Source organism: Limulus polyphemus, unplaced genomic scaffold (assembly GCF_000517525.1).
Source record: "Limulus polyphemus unplaced genomic scaffold, Limulus_polyphemus-2.1.2 Scaffold345, whole genome shotgun sequence".
Lineage (NCBI taxonomy): Eukaryota > Metazoa > Arthropoda > Merostomata > Xiphosura > Limulidae > Limulus > Limulus polyphemus.
In genome coordinates, this window is record NW_013665955.1 from 310570 (window position 1) to 325715 (window position 15146).

Consider the following 15146-nt stretch of genomic DNA (forward strand, 5'->3'; position numbering starts at 1 on the left):
TAGTCATTTTAACTTAAACACACGCTATAATTCACAATGATTTACACACTTTACTTACGGCTTGACTCGATTATCCGTCTCTATCTCTGCAATTCAATTCCGATTAACTGTCTCGCTTTATCTGGCGCGATTATATACAGGAATAAAGGGTGTCTAGAAACTCATCACGTGTTACCATGGTCACGTGACATTGTTGTCGTAACAATATAATATAACCAAAACATCAATAAAGTTCTCCTGTGAATACGAATAACAAAAAAAAATTGAATATCGAATTGTTCTATTGTATTACATGTGTGTACGTTTGGAAAATATATGTATTTAATTGCGATTATTTATGTTTAATTGAAAAACGGCATTTGTACGTTTTTTTTTGTTTTGTTTTTTTGGTTTTAGATATCCAGTAAAATTATATCCTAAAGAGTGATCTTTGAAGACACGAAACTAGAAGAAGAAAGTAATAAAGTAGATAAAAAAACAGAATAGCCTGATATTCCAGTGTTTTTTTGTTTTTTTAATACATACAAGTTAACCTACGCGGTCAAAATGTTTACTGGGATGAACAGCGAGATTGCCTTGAAACCGGTATACTGTTTTAAATTCAGCAAGAAGCTAAATTTCGTTTTGTATATACAAAAAACATAAATGTTATCACTGCGTGAAGAAACTGGAGTAGTTCACGATCTCCAAATAATGACGAGTTAAAATAATGTGACAACTGTCTCATAGCCTTTATATGTAACTATGGAAGAATTATGCAGAAACTGCATGCCGATTACTTCAGTTGGGAAATAGTAAGTCGACACCCCAAAAGTTTCGCGCATGCCCACAACTGTTTTCTTAATACATTAAAACGAATATCTGTTGAAATTGATTACACAAACGTCAGACAAAACACAAAGACCACTGACAGTTTTTTTTTTATGCTATTATAAAATGTTCTATATAGGTTATCAGAAAACGAATTAAACCATACCATAGGTAATGAACGCCACACCAGTTTCATTTCGTTCAGAAATACACTCTGGCTGAGCATACCTAACGCATAATTGTCCTTTTTATCATAAAATGCCACCATATAAAAAAAAAAAAAACTTTCACGCACGTGTTCACATCGTGAGCTAAATAACATATTTCTTACAGCAACTTTTCCCGACGTTCGCTAGACTTTCAACCCACTCGGCAAATAAAACGAGGCTGTGCGTGCAACTGGGCATTATCCAAGTGAATTTAGTACCCTACTGACATTACTACTGTACTTGAAGAGCACGCAACCGATTCTCTTGACAACGCCCTCTACAAATAAAAAGGAAACGAGGAGCCTTAATTAAGAGGCATTTCTGCCTTCTTGTAATCGTTCGATGCAATGGTTTCATTTACAATATTCAAAAAGTCAATCTTAACCGGTACGTTAACAACGCGCTACTCGAAGGTTAATTTCAAGAAGTCTCACTACATTATTTTCAGGCTGCTGTGAATAACCCTACTCGAGAGTTGATTTCAAGAAGTCTCAGTACATTATTTGTCAGGCTGCTTTGAATAACCCTATTTAACCAACAGAAATCAACTATATCTGCCTTTTTGTTCTAAGCTCTGTAAAATAAACTGTAGTTTTTGAACATAATTCAAATACAGAACAAGGCAGAATATGGAATGACTGTGTAACAAACCAGTATAAATATAAGGGTTATATTTTTTATACAATAAACTGTAGTTTAACATAATTAAAAGAATAATGCAGAATATTAAAGGATTATGTAACACAACAATGTTAAAATAGGGATTCTCTTTGCAACGCCTTTCCTTCCATGGACAATATATATACACAATATTCTTCTTTCTAGCTCGATTTCTGATGACATTAAAATGTCATATCAGCAAAAGGAACTTGCGCGTCTTCGTGAACACCCACCGTTTCTTTCTGGTATGACACGCGATGCGATCGATTCAAACATAAAACATAAGGAAATATATCCAAGTGTTATAAAATCAAATTACATTAACTCAGTTATTTTTTTTAAATAAATGTTTTTTGTCATTTATCTAGTCAGCTTCAGAATGTATACTCAAACTGTTTGCATATCTTACGAACCCTACCATTATCACATGGTCCAGAAATTTCAGCAAGTTTGGTCAAAGTCCTTTTTTTTTTTTAACTCTTCCTACGGAATAACTTTTGTTTCGTTTTAATAAAATATGCCAAATACAAGACCATAGTGATCTCTCAATTCCACTACTACATATGTTAAAGCTGATTCATTTTGATTGTACTCTTACTAGCATGTGTAAAGACACGTGCGAGATAAATAAGATATTTATTACTACAAGATTAGTAAAAAAAAAATTAATTTAAAAAGGGGTAATAGGGATTTTTAGCTTGAGAAAATAATGTAGACACTATTTCCAGCCTTGTTTGTTTACTTTTTTAGAGTCCTTAATTGTAAGCTTGAAAATATTATATTTGCCTTTGGATTCAACTTTGCTTATGCACTTTTTGACGATCCCTATTCCCCTTTTTAAATTAATTTTTAATTATCTTGTTTCTTGAATCTTTTTGTCTTTTTATTTACGAGAATCAATTTTAAGCTACATATTTGCATATGCTTTCAATTGACAGTTACGTTTTTCATTAGTTTACTGCTGCATTGGCTTTTTTCCACCCAACCACCACACTGAACTTACTCAAAATAAACAACAAATGTACATCAAAAAATAAACACGTGTACTGGTACGCAACTACAACAAACAAAACGTAAAGTTGTTCTCAAAAGACCCTCTTGAAGGGAAAGACTATCATCACAGATTTAATGACTTGCTTCCAACAATGTCACAGTGTAATGTAACAAAAGACGAGCAGCAACAAAGCAATCTCATCAGAACGGAATAATGTTTATTCTAAGATAATACAACATAGATTAATATAATGTAAACAGACTCAGTGACAAAATTACCTTATTAGGTATGTATGTTCTTCAACAGCCTGGTGTGCACAAGCGTTAGAATAAGGCGACACAAATAATGCATGCAAAATAGACAACAGTGACACACTCATCGTAGATCGCCAATCAGGGACAACCGCTATTTTAACACCAACTATTTAAAAATAGCAATAGGTATATGAAATAGTACTATATGCAGTGGTAATAAATACTGAATACGCACTCAGGATTCCAGCTAAGTATAACAACCAGTAGAAAGAATCACCACGGTCGTCTGAAATCTATTATGGTAATCGATCAGTGTTAAATATTTGCTGAAATACAGTCATGGAAATCCACATTGAAACAGCAAACTCGAATAACGACTGGCAACAGCAAAGTCGGGAATCTTTTACGTGATCGTTTCCAATTAATGCGCATGAAAATGTACGAGTTGTAGTTCCAACAAACGCGCACGCTAGAAAAACACCGTATTTTTTTATGGCGGAAAAGTGAAAGACTTAAAAAAATTTCGCAGCACGACAAAATTGAGGATATGGAAGTTTAAAACTACTCTCTAAGTTTTCAGCAAAATTCCTGTGCGATCCCACACTACAGGAGAAAACAACTGCAATAACTATAGTGAAGTCATAATAGGGATTTGTAACTTGAGCAAACTTCCAGCAGCACATCTCCAGCCTTATTTACTTACTTTTTTGTGATCCCTATTTGTAGAATTTAAATTCTCAATTTTTAATTATCTTGTATGTTGGCTTCGTTAATGCACAGCAATGGGCAAATATATGCCTAGAATAAGACAACCCCCATTAAGCACATATAACATTTTACCAGTAGAAAAAAAAAGTTGTGTCTTTTAAAGTAATTATTTACTGAGCCAGGTGGCTTTGTGCCCGAGATTTCGCGTAAACACGCGCTTAACACGCGTTGAGGACAAAGACAGTCGCTCATAACAACATCACATCTATTACGTGTTTATGATCACGTAAATCAACTTTTAAACAGTTCATCATTTCATATGGTATATCTCTCTAGATTTTGGGGCAAAATACCCATTCGGTTTTGCTGCAAGTTTGTGAAACAATATTAATAATAATATGAATACATTTTTATTTTGTCTAACAATCGTGAAATCACTTGTTTTGCTTATTATCAACGTTTGGGTGGTCTTAACTAAGAAGGTATTGAGTGTTGTTTCGAGAATAAGTCTCCTTTTTAAGGTGGTTTTTTGCCTAAATGTTCTATTAAGAGTTTTGAGCAAATTCTTGTGTGATCCCTATTACGAATCACTATAGTAGTTCATGATAAAATCAAATACTAAACAAGACTAGATACTAAATAATTATTCTAGGCATAACACTCTAGAACACCCACGCAAATCACGTGTTTTTGTGCCGAATCCTTTATAGTTGTACAATATAATGTGAAGTGGGCATTAAACATTTATTATAAGCACAAGTGGTAATTAACACCTAGTGTTCTTGACCTTGAGTTCGATCTTACGGCTTTTCATCCTCGTGGGTAAGTAGTATCATCATCAAATCCTGTGGTAACGACAACCAAACCACAAACAACTTCGTATAAGCCTCCAATACGAGCTAAGTGTCTGGATACACGTGCACCTGCTGCTCTTTCAAGTTGAAATTTCCGCGTACAAGTACAAAAAAACAACAACAAAAAAACTCATCAGCGTCTGTACCAAAGAGGATAAAATTGTGGTGTTTCAAAAAAAAATCTAAGTTTTTTTTATCAATATGACAAAAATGTATTTCTTTTTACTTGTTAAAACGCTTGAGACACTGACTAGTAAAACGTTTTTCTTAGAGGAAAACAAGATCAAAAATAAATAGAATTCCTCAAATTAATCGCTAGATAAATTCTGATATACCTTTCAATTAATCTGTCGTGCTGATTTTTCATTATTATACGAGGAAATCCAAACAAAACTAAAGTTTTATCAGAAAAATTTCAATGTCAAAAATCGTTATTTTATTTGATAAAATCGATATAAAATCAAACTAAACTAAGAGTGAATAACAAATCATGGAACAATCTGCAATAAATAATTAAATACTTTCGAATTAACGATTAAACTGTTATTTACAGAAACTCGCCTTTAGTGCCCAGTGAAAACTAATGACAAAGTAAGTCCATTTAATGTGTTATTTATTGTCTTGTTAATCTTTCCATTAATTACTTGTTTTTCCAACTTTACTAGCCCATAATTATAGTATTTTGGCACTTGTTATAAAGTTAAAATCATAAATAATATTTAAAGTTAAACTGGTACACAATTAAAAACATTTTATTTAGGCCTATCTATGGCCTTCAAAAAGTTGACGACTCTACATGTTTCGACGTTACTGAGGATGACGTTATAACAGACAAGCCGCTAGACACAGTACACAAACAGTTGTGGACATAAATTCTGTATCTTAAACAATTACGTTAATCTTAAGTAGGGAGAAATAAGTCAAACTTCTTTAAAAAAAAAAAAAAAAAAACTTTTTGCCATTTTACTTTTTTTATGCGTCGGTAGAAAAGCAACGACTGTATTACACCTTCATTTTAACACAGTTAACAAACGAATGGCAATGATCTTTAGAGATATTGATATATGTATGACGTATGTATAAGTAGTGGGGGAGGACTTTTTTAAACAATACCAGGGAAGGTTATTGGCCCAGGACTCGAAATTAACACTAGTAAACTAGCATATTGTTCGTTAGTGTTGTAGTTTTACTTCTAAAACTTAGAGATACTGAAAAATAAAGAAAAAAACTGCTAGTACACGTTTCAGAAGTAAGGTTCCCAGATTTTACTACCAACTATTATTTCAGTCATTTCTGTTTGAAGATTCTGAGTACAAAAGGTTACTATAACTGTGATTAACTAAACTGTTTCGCTTCCAGGTTTTGCGTTCCCCATTTGAGTTGTTTTCTACATTCCTTTTAATTTGTTCATGATTAACACAAATGTTAGACCTATTGACTTCTTGTGCTTCGCCGACTTTCGGCGTTTAAACCGCAATGTTTATGAAAAAAACAAAAAAAACAACTTTTTTTTTTGCCGTAAACAAAGGGGTACTATAACTGTCGATCCTGATTGTTTCCGTCCAAATCAAAATTTGTGGATTAATTAAAATGATTTTTGATATTCGAAAATATTTGGAAATAAAACATGCCACAGAAGTTTTATCAGGAAACTAGTAGGTAATAAAGTACAGATTTTTATATCAAAATGTGTTTAAAATTACCAGGGAATGTGACAAGTTGGCAATGAAAACAAAGATAAATTCAAAATAATTTAATGACTCTTTAATTTGTTTTTTTAGTTTAAATTAATATGAATAAAAATACATACGAAAATACTGAAAGGTTTCGCAAGTTGGACTTCACTAAAGCCACGGAAATAATGTAGTATTCTAACTCAAACTTGTTCTGTTAGGCCTTCTATTGCTACTATTGTTTCTGCTACTGGATCATTATTTATTAACTAGATGTACTTCAGCAGGGTCCCCAAAAGCGTTGTTTCAAAAGCTAAAAAAAAAAATTAAGAATAACAAATTTGTATTTCTTGTTATTCATGCGCACGTTTCAATGACGTCACGACATTACAATTTGCAACGTTAAGCGTCTCTTCAGTGACGTCATTTTTAGTGTCTACTGACTGACTTACAGACAACACACAACTTACTGTATAGTGGTGAGAGTGGTTAAAACAGGTGACCACTCCAGGCGGCTTTCGGAGTAACTATGGAATATTACTCACGCTGTCATATATTGATATATAATAATACAGATATATTTATTAACACGGAATATCACGAAATGATTAACTATAACACAGTTAAAGTTAATTTTAGAGAAGAATCACGTCGTTGCAATCCTGAATTTGCTAGTAATGCTAGTTGTGGGGGGGGGGGGAGGAGTACTAGCAACCATTTGGTAGTGCCTTCTAAAGTTAAGGTCGAGACCTGGAAGTATAACTAACCCTTCTGATACTCAGAATTCTCTATCCTACAAACGAAGTGACCTTGAGTCTAGAGTTATAGAGCATCAAAATTGTTTAACAATAACAATATATAAACACGCATGGGTTACGTCATTAATAGCAACATTTACCACTAACTGGAAGGGGAAAAAAACAGTATATTTAATAGTAATCAACGAAAAAAAAGTACGACTTGTGATTCTGTTTTGGCTACCTACCACCGACTGCACTTATGAATAAATAAATATTCACAATGGACTGGCCTGTTTGGAGGTCACGTCAAGCCAAGACCTTTAACGTCTTACGCCTATATCCATGAGTTAAGTGCACGTGCAAGCCTAACAAAAGGATCCGCCAATGACTACATTCTTGCGCTCATTTATCCTGTTCAAGAAAAAAAAAGTGCTTGAAAGAGAGAGATAAAACCGAAAGACTTACACGTCGACGCACGCTAACTTACTGCTGTTCTGGGGTCGAGGTGGTATTTCACGTCAGCAGGCAGCAAGTAGTGGAATTAAAGAAAAATTGATCCCTTATTATCGTGCCACAGTTTCGTGATCGTATCCGAGCGGCTAGGCAACGACGACGAGTTCTGGCGTATCAAACAAAATATACCTTCAGGAAAACGGTTCTCTTTCGTACATTTTCCAATTATTTTGTTTCTTTCTTCTACAGACGCAAAAGTTCATCATTCTTAACGAGATGAAATAAATTAAATATTAAAAACCTTAAATATTCATATCTTTTATGAAAGATAATGGTTAAACTAGACTAGTAAAAGGTTTAGACGTCGCAACTAGCAACACTAGCGCTTTACTGGGTTAAAAATAACACAAATTATGGGTCGTCTAAATATCTCGCAGAAAATTGGGAATTGTTTGTTAGGTAGTTTTAGTAGTTAAATATAAAATTGTAGTAAAATATAACTAGAAGACCACACAATAAGCTCCATTAAATTATTATTGTTGTTATGGTGCAAATACACATTGGACTATTCGCGCTTTGTCCATCATGGTTATTCGAGTCCCGCATTTTAGTGTTGTTTGTTGGTTTTGAATTTCGCGCAAAGCTACACGAGGGCTATCTGCGCTAGCCGTCCCTAATTTAGCAGTGTAAGACTAGAGGGAAGGCAGCTAGTCATCACCACCCACCGCCAACTCTTGGGCTACTCTTTTTTACCAAAGACTAGTGGGATTGACCGTCACTTTATAACGCCCCCACGGCTGAAAGGGCGAGCATGTTTGGTGTGACGGGGATTCGAACCCGCAGATTGCGAGTCGAGCGCCCTGACCATCTGGCCATGCCGAGCCCTTTAGTGTTGTAAGCCCAAAAACTTGCAGGTGGCCCATGGGAGGAGATAAAATAATGACCTAGTTATCAACACTAAAGCCATCTTATAAGTTCTCATACAATCTTACTGGTCGAGAATTAGACTCATTGCTGAACAACACATCAAGTCCAATTTATTTATGTATTATAAATTAAGCGTTACTTTAGCGATGCATGGAAGCTATAACACTAGCATATAACACACGAACAGTGTAATAAACACATGACCGACACTGCAAGTTTCCTAAAATAAAACCCCTAGCATTCAGCTCGTGGACTTCTTCACAACTCCGTGAGCATATTTGTAAATGAAATATCATATAAGTGAACGATTGGTAAATAAACAATAAATACGTCAGACTTGTCAAAAAATCTTTAGATAACTGCTGGGAAAAACTGTTAAATATAAACTCTACAATTTTTAAACTCAAAATGTTATTACATTGAAATGAAAAATTTTGTTGGAAACCGTTAAATATAGATTATGAAAAAGTTATTCGTGGGCGTCCGAGCAGTGGGTGGGGGTGAGAAACAATTCTTTATTCATTCAGCATATGTAAATAAATTATTAAATTATTTCTCCATTTCACACTGTTTTACCACCACCACCACCACCCCTGGAAAAAGTTCTGCGGACGTCAATGGTAACAACAGTATACCAAGGATTTGCTGTAAAATCACCGAATTAATTACAATACTTAGAATATTGTGGACGCCATGGCAATGTGAACAAACAAAATAAGCGGGGTTTCAAAGCACGAGATAATCATCTCAGGAAAACGAAACATTGCTGTTGTGGCATGCACGAACTTGGGAGAAGAATGGGGAGGGGGGGGGGGTAGGTTTCGATTCATACTCTTCGACTTTACAACTCCGCACGTGACAAAGGCAGAACCTAGATCTGAAGTCAAGCCTCAGACTAAACCGCCCACCCCCCATCGCGAGGAGTAACGGGAAGAATGTAGGACACGCAGTTCATTGAAAAAAAAAAGTATGAGAAATATTTCAATCATTGAGAAATGGTCCCAATTTTACCTTCTGTAGCGCGACATACTTTACCACGCGCAGATCAACTGCTTTATGATCCTAGAAAAACTTGTCTGACAACGCCACATTTATATATAGTGATTATCAGTTATTATTTAAAACAAGTTATTTAAAAATTATACGTTCACCTAACGAACACTTGACTCTTCCATATTTTTTTTCGTCTGCTTTTTATGCACAACAATTTCAAACGCCCCCCAACCCACGTAACACACTTCGAAACACATTTTGACATAAACCTAAATGTATATTAGACTGTCCCAAACGCAGTTAAAACATCCAAAATTTGAAACCTTTATGTTTAAATTAATAAATGCTTACAACTGTAAAAATATTTATTACAGAAAGAAATTTTACGTATATGTACGAATTTTTTTTAATAAACAATTCTGTCTTTCTGTATACTTCTTATATTCGCGCAAAAATACAAGGGATATTTGTACTAGTCGCCCCCAGTGTTGTACAGATGAACTATAGAGGAAAGGCAACAAACCATGTACCCTCAGACTCAAAGTCCGACACGCTAACCACTAAGACATTCCAAACCTTATATAAACAGTACAATACGAGTTTATACGGGTATATTTTCTTTCAAAAATGAACATACGAATACTTCTGTTACCCAAATTTTACCACGTAGATCGTATTATTTAGCCAAAATTTTGTCATCCACGCCCCCTTTAATAAATATGGTTTCTTGCGCGCCACCATTTTTTTAACGAGTGAAAGAGTGAGTTAAGTGACGAGTTGTAACACACGGATTCACATTAAATGCCATTTATGTTGTAGTAATTACTTATTTTCAATACTAAAAATATATTAAAACGATTAATTTTGCATTATTGCACTATTAATTCTACCCTAATCCCCCCCCCACACACACACATACACTTTGGGAAAGGCTAATATTGGTATACAGGATTCCGAGTGGAAATAATACAAGATCTCTCTCTTTTTGAACCCCCTCCTTCCCTTGCTTACACCTCTCTTATATGGAAAATGTATACAAGTAAATTTTCAAAGATTTGAAAGTAAATCCACATAAAGATTTTTATTCAAAAGATCAGAGTTACATAAAGTCTGTACGAAATAACGTTCCACAAAAGCCAAGTTCATTCTAAGTGTATAACTGGTAAATTTCCATAAAACGTTAAATGACTGTATCAAGTGTAATCAATTTTTTAGAGGTTCTGGAGTATAATATAATCATTCTCAATTACATAAATTATGTTTTTATTTGCATAAATATTCTATGTAAATAAACACGTAATAAACACCATAAAAGCAGAAAAAAAAATGACGAATCAACACTACAATAACACCAATATCCGTCCTTAATTTTGAAATGATAGATCATACTGAGAATACAGCTAGTCAACAGCACCCACCATCAACTATTTTGGATTTCACTATCACTCTTATAGCGCAACCCATGGTGCCAAAGTGTGGATCACCTTTATCACAGGCCGGGGACCACTTAACCTCGGATTCACAGCCCTGTCGCGTTAACCATTTAGCCACGCCCGGCCCTTCATTTAAAGACAACTCATCACATCCATAAAAAACAAATAATAACACATTCGATATATTCAAATTAATTAACGAACTAAAATTTATGAAACGAATAAATAAAAACTACGACAGTAAATCGATAATAAACCACAGAAAGGCTTTAAAATCGCCATATAAAAACAATCATGGAAATATTAAGTCTTACCATGTTGACGATTATTGAAATTAGTATAAAATGCAAAACATTCTACCAGTGCCAAATTATCCAATAGGCCCGGGTCTAGGAACCCAAAACCCACTAGTATATATATAAAAAAAAAACCAGCAAACCTCCATCTAACGTAATTTTATGGTAATACATTTTTTTACACAAATATGAGTAATCATAAAAATGACACGCGCCCACATTTGTAACATGGTCTTTTATTTAATTACCCAATTTTAATTATACTAAAGAACTAAAATATAAAAGTACGAGTAATTAGATCTTAACTCCACATTGATTATTTTAGTTTTACTAACTCAATTTGTTGTGCAAGTTTGTTTTTATTAAACATACACTTTTAAAGGGATCCATTTCTTCAGTGGATTCCGGGGCCCACTCAACCCTAATCCGCCACTGATTATGCCGATAATGAATAACTATAGATAACAAACCTGCGAAACCATGGCAAGAAACGTCGTAATGTATGAAAGCCGTCGTTAAGGGTCCATAAAAACGAGATAACACAATGGCGAATAGTTAAAAAAAATGAAAAAAAAAACAACAAATAATCTGACTGTTAAAATAAATTACAAGAGTCTATAAAAAGTATGAATGATGGAATTTTAACCTAACCAAAAACAGAAGAGTAATTATATTTACTGCACACGTTTCACAATTAGGAGTCATCCCGGTGGGACAGCGTAAAGTTTACGAACTTACAACACTAAAATTCGAAGTTCGATTCCCCGCGGGGAAACAGTAGATCACTCAATGTGGCTTTGCTCTAAAACAAACACAATTAGGAAGCTTTCAATAGCATTTTTACTCACCAACTAAGTATAAGAAATCAAAAAACAACTGAAACAATCAAACATATAAAACAAAAAAATATTATACGTGTATCTTCTAAAAAAAGAAATGAGTAAAATTAAGTAAAATGGACTTAAATGACATCTAACTAACGAATCTTATTTAGTTTTTAAATTGATCGTTTTAGAGCAAAGCAACATTGAGCTATCTGCTGTGTCCACCGCGAGGAATCGAATTCATGATTTGAGTTATAAGTCTATATACTTACCTCTGTCCCACCAAGGGAACTTTTTAAATTGAAGTAAAACAATTTTTACTGTTTAAATCAAACAATAAATAATTTTGTATTTCAACTTAAAAGTTCTTAAGTAAATTTGTTTTTTTATTATATATCCGAAACGTTAAACTTAACTTTATGTATATAATCATTATATCTTATATTTAGATATATTGTGCGTGCGCGCGCGCACATATACACACGAGAAAAAGCAAGATTATTTTCACTCCTACGTAGCTTGTTGATCGTTGACCTGTTTTTTTTTGTTTTTTTTTATTTCTGTGTCACTGTTGAAACAATCTTGTAATCTAGGTATATTAATTATCACGTACATACAATTACCCTCTAAGTAACTATATTTTTCATAAATATCCATTATTTTGATTTTTTTAAAACAAGTGGTAAACAACTATTTACCATATCAATATTTACTTTTAATCAGAGCATCCTTTACACACCCTGTTCTGCAACATTAACTACCAAATGGATACCGATCTGACACCTGGCGCAGATGTTTAGGAGGCAAATTAAAAGTGGGAGGCCCAAGGTGTATTTGACCGGGCGAAACGATGGATTGTGCGCCACAGTTGCATCCATTACGGCAGGGGTCCAGAGTTCTGGATCAAATTTTACGCATTCTCCTGTTTTTCCTGAGAGTAATTTTCTTAATCTCGATGCATTTTACTCGAACAGATTGAAAAGTGTGGGGTGGGAAGGAGGGCGTTTCCTGCGCCACTGTGGTATCAAAATCAAACTTATCACGAATGATTAAAAATTACGTAATCGTAAGCAGAGCTACGTTCGTCATCTATCGACATCTTTATTCTTATAAGACCACTAGTTTAGCAAAGTGGACTTGATATCATATCGACAAATCAATGACCTCCAACAGGAAAAGATAAATATTGATCTTTCCTGTAACAACGTACACAAAATCATAACACTTAACAAATGAATCGTTCTAAAGTTAACAACCATTCTGAAAAACCAACAAACATTATTGCAGCACCGAATTTGATTACAAATGTTTCGAATTAACCATCTGACGTCACAAGTTCGTATCTATGTTACAGTATGTGTCAGTAACGAGCCATGGTGAAGCTGAGTGAAGTTTATGCATACAATTCTTAAATTTACTTAGATTGTACATACGCAGGAAAAGCGAGATTAATTTCTTCCCGACTAAAATGCATGATTATTTTCCTTATCTCTAAATCGTTTGAAGAAAATCGTCAGTGAAAAATAACAGCCAATGAAAATAATGACATTTTTTAAATGATCTCGCCTTTATCATTTATTTTTCCTTCTTTGGTTATCGATAACTAGTCCCTTACTCTTAGCTTTAAACATGATGAGCAAGTTATTAAAGGAACCTAAGTACGTCACTTAATAATATTAGTTTTAGACTATTTTTCTTAAATACATATTGAAAAATAAATCGTTCGAAACAAAACAAAAAAATCATGAATGATTCTTACCAAGCCTTAACACTAACGTAGGCATGATATCAACTAAGTTTAGTTTAATTTCGTAAGTATACACTGTAAGTGTAAATGTACTAATACTTATAATAAATCAGTGTTACTGTTACAAATAATGTCTACAGCATTTATTCTAACATTGAAAGTTAGTAAAAAGCACTTTGAGTTCTAGATTGTACTCACTTTTCTAACATTGAAAATTTATTCAGTTCAGCAAGCGTCAATATTTTTCAGGTTAAAATCAATGCCTTTTCTTTTTATCACACAAGAGTTTCATTCCCTTCAGCCTTCTCACGGACTTATCGTATCTACCAGTCACCCAATCTAACAAATTTACCGTGCAGTCATGCACTAAACACATTCGTTCCGCGTTGTATTCATCTTTAGAACGTTTCTCGTCTTCATTGGTCGCTTGAAGGCCACATTTGGCCCCTGATTCCGTTCATTGGACAATACGAAGGACGCTGCCATTATGATGGCATGAGGGGATATGTTAAATTAGTTTGTAGCGGGAAAAAGCCGAGCTTGAACAACCGCTCGTTCGTATAAGCAGGGAAGGGGATCTGATAAAATTTTATCATTTGAAATATAAGTCTATTTGATTATGGGTGTCGTGGGGCGCAATTGAACTCCATTTTGAACCTCAACTGTATGGTCACGAAAAATTAAACCTAGCGCTACAAAAACTGCTGAACATGGCGCTATAATTGTAGATGTTCGTGACATTTATCGTTTGGTAACATGTTTCTTCAATGTGGCATGAACCTTGCCATGGGCTGTTCGTGACTCACTGCTTGCTTAGCCCTACAGGTGACACTTTTCTGGCGACATCCCTGCTGATGGATGTATTAGTCCTCTAAAATATGTACTATATGGAATAACCAGTTAGACTGTTAAAATTAAGCGAATAAATCCAGAACGTTTACGTGGAAAATTATAAGCTAGTATATAGTTCAATAATATAAAAATATACACAAGGATCCAGCGTTACCGAAATAAATAAATAAATCACGCTTCACACTTTTAAGGTGTGGGTGCGTTATAAGAATCACAGTCAAATTCACTATTCTATTTGTCAAAAGTAGCCCAAGAATTGGCGGTGGGTGGTGTTTACTAGTTGTCTTCCCCCTAGTGTGTCACTACAAAATTAAGGACTGCATTAACGAATGGCCCTCGTGTAACTTTGCGAAATTCAATAAACAAACGAACTATATATACAAATACAAAGTATATCACCAAAAACAAAACAGCAGCAGAGTGTTTCCATATTATTGTTGTTTTCTTATTCTTTTTAGTGAGTATGATGTTAAACTGTACTTTAAGGTTAATTACGTAATTGAAACTAGTAAGGGGAAAAAACTAGTTTCTAAATTACGTTACAAGTAAAAACATGAAAGTAGTTTTGGTGCATAACAAGGAAGTGAAAATATTGTTACGTTTCCGTTTTTTAATTAACTTATATTCCGTAACTTCGTACCGACGAAACTTACGCGACACAAGCCTTTACTTAATAAAACTGGTTTATTCTTTCCGAATATAACTTAACCGATACACTC

General features: G+C 34.1%; 1 protein-coding gene across 5 annotated transcripts in view; it reads right to left on the reverse strand.

Moving 5' to 3' along the window:
- Positions 1-13955, reverse strand: part of LOC106457559 (putative extracellular sulfatase Sulf-1 homolog) — a 58517-nt gene extending 44562 nt beyond the window's left edge. For 2 of the 5 annotated variants that reach the window (XM_022383532.1, XM_022383536.1), the window contains exon 1: positions 13774-13955. The gene's annotated coding sequence lies outside the window, so the exon portion shown is untranslated. The other 3 variants (XM_022383535.1, XM_022383534.1, XM_022383533.1) reach the window with 3 other exon arrangements.
- Positions 13956-15146: the final 1191 nt, after the last annotated feature.